The sequence below is a fragment of the Tachypleus tridentatus genome, chromosome 8 (assembly GCF_004210375.1).
Source record: "Tachypleus tridentatus isolate NWPU-2018 chromosome 8, ASM421037v1, whole genome shotgun sequence".
Classification (NCBI taxonomy): domain Eukaryota; kingdom Metazoa; phylum Arthropoda; class Merostomata; order Xiphosura; family Limulidae; genus Tachypleus; species Tachypleus tridentatus.
In genome coordinates this window covers 145149831-145164809 of record NC_134832.1, presented here as the reverse complement: position 1 = coordinate 145164809, position 14979 = coordinate 145149831, and the positions used below count along the sequence as shown (strand labels likewise).

The window sequence follows — 14979 nt, the reverse complement described above, 5'->3', positions numbered from 1 at the left end:
TACATCCTGCTCCATATGTTGTATATATATGACTTATAGCTACATATACATCCTGCTCCATATGTTGTATATATATATATATACTTATAGCTACATATACATCCTGCTCCATATGTTGCATATATACATGACTTATAGCTACATATACATCCTGCTCCATATGTTGTGTATATACATGACTTATAGCTACATATACATCCTGCTCCATATGTTGTGTATATACATGACTTATAGCTACATATACATCCTGCTCCATATGTTGTGTATATACATGACTTATAGCTACATATACATCCTGCTCCATATGTTGTATATATACATGACTTATAGCTACATATACATCCTGCTCCATATGTTGTATATATACATGACTTATAGCTACATATACATCCTGCTCCATATGTTGTGTATATATATATATATACATATGTATATATATATATGACTTACAGCTACAGTATATTCTATCTAATATCTTCTGGATACATGACTTATAGCTACATATACATCCTGCTCCACATGTTGTATATATATGACTTATAGCTACATATACATCCTGCTCCATATGTTGTGTATATATATATATATATATGACTTACAGCTACACGTATATTCTATCTAATATCTTCTGGATACATGACTTATAGCTACATATACATCCTGCTCCATATGTTGTATATATATATGACTTATAGCTACATATACATCCTGCTCCATATGTTGTTGATACATTACTTAACAGCTCCACGTACATTCTTCTCAGCATGTTGTTGATAAATTACCTTAGAACTCATACTGATGCACATGTTAAAGTGATATCTGTGAACTGCTTCACATGTTAATACATAATGACCTATCCCGTCCCATGTGTTATACATACAACACGACTTACAGCTATACCCATACCTACTCTGTCTTGTGTTACGAACACACAAGTCAGAAACATCGCTATTCCTGAATATCCTTTTATATCCATGTTTACAAACCAGGACGTGTTTAAAATTGCGTAACTACAAAACACATATGTAGACCTGTTTCTAAACATATTGACAAGCGTTTCGGCTTCATTAACCGCATAACACATACACTGACAAGCGTTTCGGCTTCATTAACCGCATAACACATACACTGACATGCGCTTCCGCGTCGTTAAGCGCAGAAAACATGTACAGACATGCGCTTCCGCGTCGTTAAGCGCAGAAAACATGTACAGACATGCGCTTCCGCGTCGTTAAGCGCAGAAAACATGTACAGACATGCGCTTCCGCGTCGTTAAGCGCAGAAAACATGTACAGACATGCGCTTCCGCGTCGTTAAGCACAGAACACATGTACAGACATGCGCTTCCGCGTCGTTAAGCACAGAACACATGTACAGACATGCGCTTCCGTGTCGTTAAGCACAGAACACATGTACAGACATGCGCTTCTGCTTCATGAACCACAGACACATGTACAGACATGCGCTTCTGCTTCATGAACCACAGAACACACATCCAGACGTGTTTCTACTCGCCTGAGCAGAAAACACATATATAAACAGAATTATTCACCTACGTAAAATAACAGACGAGTTTCTGTGAAAAACCTGTAGGCAATAAAGGAAATCTGATATTTTCGGATTCAGAGTACAGGAACTACTGTAGAACATGTAAAATTTTATAAAGACCGATGTAACCCGAACAGCACTTTGCTGAAAACCAAATACGCGAGAACTTCAAGTTCAAAGAAAACTGGAAATTACTGTGATGCTTGAGTTATGTATGACTACACACCCATAAGTTCCATACCTCAGGTAAGTGAAAATATATTCCAAAGAAAACCCTTCCTCTGTAGAAATGAATTAATTTAGAAGACGATCTTCGTTTTGTTTTATAGAACAGCCTGAATTCACTGTTTACAATCTTCTCTTGAAATATTTTTATTAACCCCCCCCTCTGAGGACTATTACTCATGGAAAATAATTTGATGCAAGTATCACTGTTTGTCGAGAAGACAAATGTAATAAAGTGAAAACAGTGATCTATATTGTGGCGAAATGCATGTACAGGAACAGTTTTGATGAGAATCTTAAGTTGCACATTGCCAATAATTAGAGGTCAGACAAAAAGAAATTGCCAGAATTCATAACTATTCGGGCACATGAAAAAGAGGTGTATGAACGCCTCTCCAACACTTCAGACGTATTTAAATAAATCAACGGTGCTGTACCAAGGGTGCCATGAATGTAAACAATTTATTACAAAAACATCGACCACGTTCTAATTCAAAGTGTGTGTTTGAATGCATCCAGTGAATATATCATCAATATTTAAATATATTAAATGTGCTACATGTCTAAGAATCCAAGATTATGAAAACCTATACAGAAAAGGAGCTTCTGGGGTACTCAATATAGTTGATGTTCTTCCTCCCCAAGTTGTTACTATTCCATTGAAGCTGCACTTTGATGACCTATTTACCGGTTTGCCTTCACCAAAAGAGTTGAAAAACAGAGGACATGCAGCTAAGAGAAACTTTGTGTGACAACAGAGTTATTAATAACTGTTTCCTAAGAGAAACAATCTCAGTAGTTATTCATAAAAACAATGAGGTACACTTATTTCGATGAAAGACAACTATAACTACCGGCTGGACAATTTTCAAATCTTATTCAACGACAAAAATAAGCATTTAGGTAACCATTACAAAAAAAAAAAAAAGGAAAATTAAGATAAACTAACCAGCATCTGCTGCTAAATACAGCAATTTTATGAATTTGGTTTGTTTAAAATTTTGCGCAGGGCTGCACGAGAGCTATCTGCGATTGCCGTCCATAATTTAGCAACGTAAAACTAGAGGGAAGGCAGCTAGTCATCGCCACTCACCGCCAATTATTTGGCTGCTCTTTTACCAACGAATAATGGGATTTATCGTCACGTTATAACGCCCCCATGAATGAAAATCAAGCATGTTTCTTGAAACGGGGATTCGAACCCGTGACTCAGATTGTTAGTTCAGTGCTTTCACTACCAGGCCACGCCATGTCAAATTTTTGGGAAGAATACACCTGATGGATCAGTAACTCAGTACGTACGAGAGAGATGGATTTAAAAAGGAGAGGGGTTCATTGTGGATGGTTGACTGTAGTTTTATAACACCTTTTGCTAATTCATCGCAAAAATGCACCACATGTTTGTCAACTTATCTTCTGAAGGATCATTACGAAACTTACTACAACAAGCGTCCCAGAACTGAAAGGCTAGGATCTTTGAAACCTCTTGCCAAAAGATGCCTCCAAGACATTACGTAAAATGATACAAAGCAATACATTATCAAGATTCCCAACCGGAAGAGACTAACTAACAGCAGATATAGCAGGAAACCAATGCTGATATGTAAGAAATGTAACATTGGACTGTGCATTGGGTGTTTTATGGAGTATCAAACACACAGAAAGCAAGTGATTAAAAAATTATTTTAACAAGAAAAGGGCATAATTCATTGGTTCTACTAACCTTCGAAAGGAAGTGTTTAATTTGGATTGTTACTCTTTTTATTGCCAATAAATGTGACCACAGAAAAATCCCTTTCTTATTTTTACAATGTGTTCAATGTCTGTGTACAGGATAGGGCCTACAACGTCAATATAAAACTTTAGAATAAATTTACATGTTTTAAGCAGTAGTAGGGTCTTAAAAGAGTAAAAATTAAAAGTTTTAGCATATGTAGTTTAAAAAAATAAAATAAATAGGGCACTTATGGTGAAAAGACATTATAACCCCACCTCACACACTGTGGACGTTCATGTCTTGATTTATTGAAATGTTTGCACGTAAAATAAAAACATATGGTAGCTAGATACGACTTATCAAGAAATGACTGGACCAAAATAAGATGATTAATACCGAACTGGAGTTTATTTGTGGTGAAAAGAAATTGTACATTAGTGTAATTTGTTCTGAAAGCGTATCATACTGTATGACACATTTAGCTATAATACATTAGAGCGGCAGATTATATAACACATCTAGCTATAATACATTAGAGCGACAGATTATATTACACATTTAGCTGTAATACATTGGAGCGACAGATTATATTACACATTTAGCTGTAATACATTGGAGCGACAGATTATATGACACATCTAGGTATCATACACAAGAGCGACAGACTGCAAGACACTTAAAGGACTAATGCATTAGACAGCGAAATACAGAACATCAGTAGACAACTTATTTCCTAATTTGCTCCTGTAGAAAGATACATTTTTTCGAAAGGGTTCCAATTATAATATATCCTCTCAAATGTTAGCATATCTGTACAACTACAGCTTCTTTAGGTAACGTTACAAACTATTCACTACTTAACGTACCACTTTAGACAAAAAGATAAATGAAATGTCAGACTACAGAATTTCTAGGTAATATGTCAAACTATAACTTCTTAAAGTGAATGAAATGTCAATATTGTATTTATAGATCACGCCAGACAGGCATATCATGAGGTAAAATACCAGAACAAGTCCTTCAGTCGGTATATCAAGCTACATTATACTATAACCTCATGAGGTAAAATACCAGAACAAGCCCTTAAGGTGACACATCAAACTATATCATCATTAGCAACACCATAGTATAACCTCATGAAGTGAAATACCAAAACAAGACCTTCAGTTCACATACAAGGCTATATCATTATTAGCAACCATATCTTACTATAACCTCATGAGGTGAAATACCAGAACAAGTTTTTAAGTTGACACACCAGGCTATGCTACACCATCACTAGGGAACATATCATGCTGTAACTTCGTAAGGTAATACGCCATATGTTTTTAAATCGACATACGAGACTATACTATCACTGTATAGTAACTCGACATGTCTGACATTTTTGGAACGATTTCAAAATCGTTAAGACTCGTGGACTGAGGCGTGTCTCAGTCTCGTCCGTTTCATACTATACGCATTTTATATTATTGAAACGACGTCTCGAGAAGTTTCTTCAGTTGCAAACATACAACTACATCGTAGTTAAGGACGTGAGAACAATATTTTCACTTATATTAATTGTTATACGTATGTACTTTCGCAGGGTCCCCGAAAGTGTTCCGTTTGAAGAGCAAATAAAACTAAGAGTAACAAACATTTTATTTCTTGCTTTTGAAGTTCGTTTGCCGTGCTGTGTTGTAGCTTCAAGAGTGCCTAATTATTCTGGTTACACATGATATCCGAACGTTTTACTGACGTCACAACAGTACAAGCTGCATTGTTAAGCGTCCCTTATGTGACGTCATTGTCTGCCAAGTCCGTGGCAGACAACACACTACTGTAAAGTTGTAGAGGTAGTTCAAACAGGTGAACCTGCCAGGTGACCTTCGGCCTCCCCTTCGGGGAAATTGATTTTCATTCCAAAGCTACGATAGCTGTACTGAAAACAGACAAACAAAATACACACTGAACGCTAAGTGCTTTTTATCCACTGTTTGAGTACTTTCGTCAAAATATATATTTTTTTAGTCTTAATACTGGAGCAAACAGTCCTCACCATGCCGACCAACTACATTTACCTAAATATCGTTACTATGATCACAACAGAATGCTGGTTTTTACACCAAACTTTATATTCTTTTATCTTAGAATTCAATCAATAATACCTTACAGTCGGTTTACAGTTTCTATAAAACAACGAACATTCGATGTCTAGTTACGGTATAACTCTACTAACATTCGGTTTCCAGTTTCGGTAGACACTCAACACTCAAATTGTAGTTTCGTGAAGCGTTACGCACCGTTCGGTTGTATATTTCTAATGATGCATCTCGTGTCTTTATTTTGTAAAACTCATTTAACAACATTTTTCATGGTTTACTGTTAGCTCAGTACAGTAATACCGCTTCATGCCTACACACTATTAACAACATTTTTCATGGTTTACTGTTAACTCAGTACAGTAATACTGCCTCATGCCTACACACTATTAACATTTTTCATGGTTTACTGTTAGCTCAGTACAGTAATACCGCTTCATGCCTACACACTATTAACAACATTTTTCATGGTTTACTGTTAGCTCAGTACAGTAATACCGCTTCATGCCTACACACTATTAACAACATTTTTCATGGTTTACTGTTAGCTCAGTACACTAATACCGCTTCATGCCTACACACTATTAACAACATTTTTCATGGTTTACTGTTAGCTCAGTACAGTAATACCGCCTCATGCCTACACACTATTAACAACATTTTTCATGGTTTACTGTTAGCTCAGTACAGTAATACCGCCTCATGCCTACACACTATTAACAACATTTTTCATGGTTTACTGTTAGCTCAGTACAGTAATACCGCCTCATGCCTACACACTATTAACAACATTTTTCATGGTTTACTGTTAGCTCAGTACACTAATACTGCCTCATGCCTACACACTATTAACAACATTTTTTCATGGTTTACTGTTAGCTCAGTACACTAATACCGCTTCATGCCTACACACTATTAACAACATATTTCATGGTTTTCTGTTAGCTCAGTACACTAATACCGCTTCATGCCTACACACTATTAACAACATATTTCATGGTTTACTGTTAGCTCAGTACACTAATACTGCCTCATGCCTACACACTATTAACAACATTTTTCATGGTTTACTGTTAGCTCAGTACAGTAATACTGGCTCATGCCTACACACTATTAACAACATTTTTCATGGTTTACTGTTAGCTCAGTACAGTAATACCGCTTCATGCCTACACACTATTAACAACATTTTTCATGGTTTACTGTTAGCTTAGTACAGTAATACCGCTTCATGCCTACACACTATTACGAGTTTTAAGCTGTTGAACACACTCACAGACATTTTTTTAACGCTTCGACTAACAATACAAACAGGATTTCTTTCAGCTCACTCCAACCGACCACCAGTACTGTTGGTACTCGCGAAAAGCACGGCATTATTTTAATGGCTTTCAAAGTTGAACGAAAATTTGTTTCACTTGAGTGAATAAACCTTTCCAACATTTCATTTGACTGTGTAATGTTTCCAATTTCCTGAGAGAAAGAGACGATAACCGAAAACAAGATAATAAAGCAAAAGGAACTTTGATACAGCAATCGCTATTAAAGTGCGGATCACGTTTTCGTAGCAACAAGAACATGAATCGCGAGATTCAATGTTCGGCACGCTAGCCATTGAAGCCACTCCTGATCCATATGTCGATCCTACTTCCTAAATTAGTCGCACGCAAGAAATGATTTATTTGTAGTCGAGTACAAAGCTGAACACTGGGCAATGCCCACAACTGGTATCCATATTATTTTAATTTTTTTGTCCACTGAAAATGGTTTGGGAAGATAAAGAGAAATGTTATAATGGCTGTTAAGTCGAAAAAAAATAAAGGAATCCTTATTGGATATATCCAAATATTCCATTGTTACTTACGAGCTTCATGATCACCAGAGGTTCGGAAAATGGAACTTTTCGTTACCGACAGACTGACAAAGACTTCATAATACTTGAGAGTTAACTAGTATGACATTCGAAACAATTATATGACTCTTTTTAAATAATGTTTACTATAGGAACATGAATTATTTAAGTATGTCACAACTAACAACGACTTATATTACAGTCCACCCCTGTGCAACTTGTTCTTATACCTGTGTATACGTGTGATTTTTATTACACGTTTAACAAAATAGAGAATACTTCCAGTTCTTACTCCAACTTTTAAGTCAAAAATTATTTGAAAATTTTCGATTAGTTTTAGCTTCCGAACTTTCAAAGTTTTACGTATTACGCCAATTTTCGCAGCGTTTAATCAATCAGTTCTCATTACCACAAACGTCAAAAATCAACAACATATATTTACCAGCTGTTTCGAATTTTGTCTTTATGACTATACACGCCACTAAGTGAAAGTAACATTGCCGAGAAAATGTTGTACGTTATAACGTTCTCTCTCTCGTTATTTGGGCATATATATATTTGTATACCCAGGAGGGTCAGGTACACCAGACATCTTCCTCCTTCCATTACTTTGTTGGAGTAGCCTGATTAATATATTTCGAGTAAATACTGAATGGCTGGAATAAGATAACTTTAGTCTGGTCCTTTTCAGGACAATGTCCATTTATGTTGTTCATTCATACATATATCAACAAGTCTAAAACGTAGGTGGCCTGTTTTATTTTAGCACTATTTTATTATTATTATTTTAAATTTGATTTTATCTTAATGATCTGATGAATAAGTTTAACGGGGAGAGGTGTTTAGGTCTCTCTTCATCATATATGCAGTATCTGTCTAGTTCGCATAACAACTCATTTTTTTGCCATTTTTATCAAAATATTTTATTGAACTATGTAGAAGTCTATCTGGTATTGTTTGTGTACTTGAGTAATTGTGCATGAACTTGGATGAAGTGGTTTTAGGTACTCTGTATGCTGATGTAATTAGTGTAATGTTTGGAGTTTGGTTTGTATTTGTTTTACACTTACATTGATCCATGCAGGAGCTGCATAGTCTATTACTGGTCTAATGTATGTTGTATATTTTAATGATGTTTTCTGGTGTTGTTCCGTAGTTTTTACTAGTTAGACTCCCAGCATAGTTTATTCTTCGCAACAGTTTTGTTTTTATGTTATTTACATGTTTTATCCATGTAAGTTTCGAATCATATGTTAACCCTAAACATTTTGCAGATGTATCAGTTTAGAGAAGTTTTCCGTTCATGTAGATCTGGTGTTGAACTTTATGTTTCGTTGATTTTGAAAATATCACTAATTGTGTCTATGCTGTGTTTATTTTAATTCTATATTTTTCACAATATTCACATAATATATTTAGTTGTGGTTGTAAGTTAGTGGTTGCTATTTTTGGTGTAGGGGCACTTTTCCAAATTGCTACATCATCAGCGAACTGTGACGCGTATCCATGGTTTGGGTCTTTGAGTGGCATATTATTTACATACATGACGAAGAGAATAGGACTAACCACCCTTCCTTGAGGGACGCCAGCTTCTGGAGGTTATAACGTTCATAATAAGTTTGTTTAGTTATTTGAATTTCGCGCAAAGCTAAACGAAAGTTATTTGCGCTAGCCGTACCTAATTTAGCAGTTAAATACTAGAATGCAACTGGTCATCACTACCCACCGTCAACTTTTCGGCTACTCTTTTACCAACGAATAGTGGGGTTGAATGTCACATTATAAAGCCCCCACAGCTGAAATGGCGAGCAGGTTTGATGTGACGGGGATTCGAACCCGTGGCCCTCACATTACAAGATGAGCGCCTTAACCACACGGCTAAGACAGGTCTTCATAATAAGAAAAGTGTTATTTGGAAAATAGTTGCAAAGATACACAGGAGGTTTCTGTGGAGCACGTTTAGGGACAAGAAACACAGAACCTCAGATACACAGCTCAGCATGATAACCACCCAGCCACGGCTGCCCTTAAAAGTAAGGAAGAAACACAGTAAATAATGCAATGACCCTTTCTTATCGTTCTTTTTTATCATAAAGCTACATACCAGGCTACCTGCGTTCATTCTACAAATATGAGAACAAGGAACCTACCTTTGTGACTCTTATAGTTTAGAGAAGGATTGAATGAGAAATGAAGAAAAGTTTATTTCACCTTGGACGTTTGTCACGATGTTAAACGTGTAATAAAGGCTGCTTGGTTACTCATTCAAGCCGCCTCTGAACTTTAAGCCAAATGGTTTTTCCAGGGAATCTTCTAACAGATTAACTCAGTATGTCCACTTTCTGGGATAAGGTTAAGCTTCTTCCAAGAACTCGTACTAACGTGCATAAATTATGAGTTAGGGTTCTCTCCATCAAATAAGTTTATATAGTTGATGTAGTTGATCTAAGGAATGTGGGATACTGCAGAAGAAAAATTATTTTTGTTGAAATCTTTTTCACCCCAGTAGTCAGATATTTTACTATCAGATTCAGACTGGTACGTCCATAGGATACTTAAAGAATTGTTTGTTTTTGAATTTCGCACAAACCTACTCGAGGGCTATCTGTACTAGCCGTCCCTAATTTAGCAGCGAAAGACTAGAGGAAAGGCAGCTAGTTATCACCACCCACCGCCAACTCTTGGGCTACTCTTTTACCAACGAATAGTGGGATTGACCTTCACATTATAACGCCTCCACGGCTGAAAGGGCAAGCATGTTTGGCGCGACGGGGATGCGAACCCGCGACCCTCATATTACGAGTCGCACGCCTTAACACGCTTGGCCATGCCGGGCCCTACTTAAAGAATATTTTATTTCTTCACTGGTGTTTAATAGGTTTTTTTGTTTTACTTTGATGTCTATGCTCATTAATTGATTTTTTATCCATTGGACATCAGCTTATCTGAATAACACACTGGCCAGACTTTTTACTTTTGTTTCTCTATCACATGGGCAGTGGTATTATGACCAATATCAATATTCTAGATAGCACTCTGATAACTTTAGAATTTTAACAGGAAAAAAGGGTTAGTGATATAATTGCTTTTTTCTGCACCTTCAGTAGTCATAAATAATGAAATTTAAGCTGTCACAAAATCTATCACAAATATTTACGTGGTATAGAAAACTTGCAAAAAGTAACTGACCAAAAATATTCATCCATTTCAATGTTAACAATAGAGAAAGAAAGTTCCAAAGGCACAATGGTACATACAGTCCAACAACATCTAAACTCTTTCAATGAAATGAATTCCTCACATGTTTATTTATATTTTTAAGAAACATAAGAATCTCATGTTTTAATAAATATTTAATTACTTTCCATCCAAGAAACTGAAACCTACAGGCTATTGATGTCCTGCTGCTCACCACAACCTAGTCTTCATCATTACATAGTTCTAAATCCTAAAATTTGTAAATATGGCCCCTCACGTTTCTAAATCAAACTCAACATTAAATTCATTTCTTTTTCATAGACGTTTCCTTGTTCTTAAACAGGTTTATACAACAAAAAATGTACAAGTGGTTTATGCATACACAAAGATACTGTTGTATAATTACACCACATGACAACAAAAGTCCAACTCTGCTTAACACAATTTAATATTTCACACCCAGAATACAACTGAGAAAAATAATCCACTTCAAACTTTAGCTTATTAAATACCTGGCTACTAAATACATACAACTCAAACCACTGAAGACTGGAAAAACACCAGGTTTCAACAGAAAATTAGACTATTAATGTGAGAGCAAATTGTCAGCACAAAATCAGACTGAATACAAGACCAGATTTTGAAAACATTATAAATAAATACATGAAACCAGACTATCAATACAGCACCAAGTATTGAATTTAACACGAGACTATGTATAGAAGACTGTTCAGTTCAATGTTTTCCGAGTTTAAGTCACCAATATAAAATGTATTTAACAGGTGACTTGTTAGTCTTTTCCATCCAAGTTCATAAACTTTGGTTATTTAACAACCGTGACCAAATTATACTTTAAATACACCATAACAACATACAAGACATAATGAAGTGTTCTAAATTGGGAAAAGACATCTATAACAAGAACTTTATTATTGTTTGCAACTTTTCTGGCAGAAGTGCTGTCAGACAGTTTAAACTGTGTTACAAAGAAAAAGTCAGACAAAATCTAACCCTCCAGCAATGCTGTCCAAGCCTCTTTTCTGAGCAACATTGTTTAAAGTTTCTCTGCCTGAAAAATTGCAAATAGTTTTTTTTACATGTGTTTTACCATTTTTGAGAACTTTTCATTATTTTTCCACATCTTGTGGTCATTTCTACTCTTTGTTTTTCATCACCAGACATATATTACACATTATTTCTTTGTTTCCACAGTATCTGGCACACACACACATACACACACTGGATTCTGCATTCTGTATTTCAATAGGCCACAACAAGAAATTTGAAAAGGAATGATTTATAAGCATAATGAAGTGATTTATTTTTGAGAAAAAAATATTACATGTTGACAAAATATTGGTCTATCGAAACATGTAGTATGTTCCCTCAAAAATAAGTCACTTCCTTATGCCTATAAATCCTTGTTTTCCAAATTATTATTTATTACAATGTGCTTCCATAATCCAGTATTAGACCACAGTGTCTAGTTACAGCTGCAAACATTGGACTCAAAAGATAATTCCAAATTATTAAAGAAAGCCAGAATCAACAGATATCACTCTTTTATCTTGCAAATGGATTCACTGCCTTAACTAGGTGCACGAGCAACTGTGGCATTGTTTAAATTTACTTCCGCATTCTTATTATAACGCTTAACCAATCAACAACCTCTTCTGGTTGGTTATTTCAAAATCATCTTACAATTATCCATATGAGAATAACATAGTGCCTTCTCTGCAGATCTAATCATGTTTAACAGACAACTTGAAACAGGTTTCTATGTCTTGATTTACTTCAACATAATAAATGAAACAAGACTGTGTGACACCAATACACATGTACAGAAAACTACTACTTAAAACAGTTAAGCAAAGGGAAGGATTGTGTTCAAAAGGTCAAACCCAAACCTGTGATAAATGATATTGAAATGAACAAAAACAGGCTCAAACAACAAACAAATCAAACATGCTGTATAAACCAGAAGCCTATCAGGGTACCCACATCTCACTCTCCCAATTTCTATCTTTTTGGTTTTTTTCATCATGCAAGACTAGCAAATGGAGTTTAAGACTAATAAACAGTGTATCCCTACTAAAAGCGTGGGTCCTCTTTTAGCAGTCACCACCAAATTCCAACGTACATTTTATAACCCACATTATAGCTTATACCATGGGGATCCTTTTAATGTATGGAGCATCTTTGGTTTGATTTTTCTTTGGGCTTGTTTTGTTCACACAAGAATGTATTTTTATAGCACACCCTGAATGATTGGACTGATTGAGTGTTTAGATGTAAGCACAAAGCTACACAATAGACGATCTGTGCTCTACTCACCATGGGTATTGATACCCAGTTTCCAGCAGCACAACTCTGCAGACATACCACTGTGCCACTGGAAGCCAGACTGAATGACATTTATATTTAAGAGTAGACAATTATCATCAAATGTCTTGTGTGTACCTCATGGAACTCAATAGTTGACGTGACTGGGATTTTATTACAATTTGTCTTGTCACAGTAAGAAATCATTCATCTTGTCTTTGTGCAATGTACTTTTCTACAACAAAGACCTTAAACAGAACATCACATATTCTCAAAATTTTACTAATCTATAGAACAGAGGCTATAACCTTAACACAACAATTACAGAAGATACACTACACCCGTACCATTATGATTACTATGTGGGTATTATGATGGTACAAGAAATTGAAGGATGTTAAACTGAAGTACAATCAGTCACCCCTAATGGAAACATACTTTTGTGTTTGTATATGACAAATTGCATTCACAAAATTAAAAACACTTTTTTAACAATCTCAAATTAGCTGCAAAGAGAAAACGCCACTTGAGCAACAACAGAAATATCATTAACACGGAAGCATAACGCAAGCTCCAGCAACAATAGTACTGTAACACAGAAGTATAACGCAAGCTACAGCAACATTAAGAGTATCGCTAACACAGAAGTGTAACGCAAGCTAGAGCAACATTAAGAGTATCGCTAACACAGAAGTATAACGCAAGCTAGAGCAACATTAAGAGTATCGCGAACACAGAAGTATAACGCAAGCTAGAGCAACATTAAAAGTATCGCTAACACAGAAGTATTATGCAAGCTACAACAACAACAGAGGTATTGCTAATATAAAAGTATAACACTAGCTACAGCAATAGAGATATTGCTAACATAGAAGTATATTACTTACAGAAACAATAGAATTATTGCTGACAAAAGTATAACACTAACCACAACAACAATAGAAGTACTGTTAATACACACATATAACACTAGTTACAACAGAAATATTGCTAACATAGAAATATAACCCTAGTTACACCAACAATAAAGTATTGTTAACATTGAAATACAACTCTAGCTACATCAATAGAAATATAATGCTAGCTGCAGCAACAACAGAAGTATAACACTAACTGCACCAATAGAAGTACTGCTAATATAGCAGTATAACACTAACTGCAGCAACAACAGTACTGTTAACAAGGAAGTATACCACAAGCTACAACAACAATAGAAGTATTGATAACAAAAGTACAACACTAGCTACATCAATAGAAGTATAATGTTATCTGCAGCAACAACAGAAGTATTACACTAACTGCAGCAACAATGGAAGTACTGCTAAAATAGCAGTATAACACTAGCTACAACAACAAAAGTATTGCTAGCATAGAAGTATAACATTAACTACAGCAACAATAGTACTATTAAAAAGGAAGTATACCACTAGCTATAGCAACAACAGAAGTATTGATAACATAGAAGTATGACATTAGCTACAGCAACAATAGTTCTGTTAACATAGAAGCATAACACTAGATACAGTAACGACAGGAGTATTGCTAACAAAAGTATAACACTAGATACAGCAATAGAGATATTGCTAACATGGAAGTATAATATTAGCTACAGCAACTATAAAAGTACTGCTAACAGAAGTATAATACTATACACAGCAACAATAAAAGTATTGCTAACAGAAGTATAACACTAACTACAGCAACAATATAAATATTGTTACCACAGAAGCATAACAATAGTTACAGCAACATTAAAGAGCTATTAACATAAGTATAATGCTAGCTTCAACAATATTAGAAGCAATGCTAACATAAGATAACACTAGCTTCAACAATAGAAGTATTGCTAACATAGAAATATAACCCTAGTTACAACAATAAAAGTATTGCTAACATAGAAATATAACCCTAGTTACAATAGACATATTGTTATTGTTAACAGAAGTATAACACTAGCTTCAACAATAGAAGTATTGCTAACATAGAAATATAACCCTAGTTACAACAATAAAAGTATTGCTAACATAGAAATA

At 35.2% G+C, this 14979-nt stretch overlaps 1 protein-coding gene across 3 annotated transcripts in view; it reads right to left on the bottom strand.

The window, feature by feature from the left end:
* Positions 1–14979, bottom strand: part of LOC143223692 (cytotoxic granule associated RNA binding protein TIA1-like) — a 160775-nt gene that overhangs the window by 124596 nt on the left and 21200 nt on the right. The gene's annotated exons all lie outside the window — the stretch shown is intronic.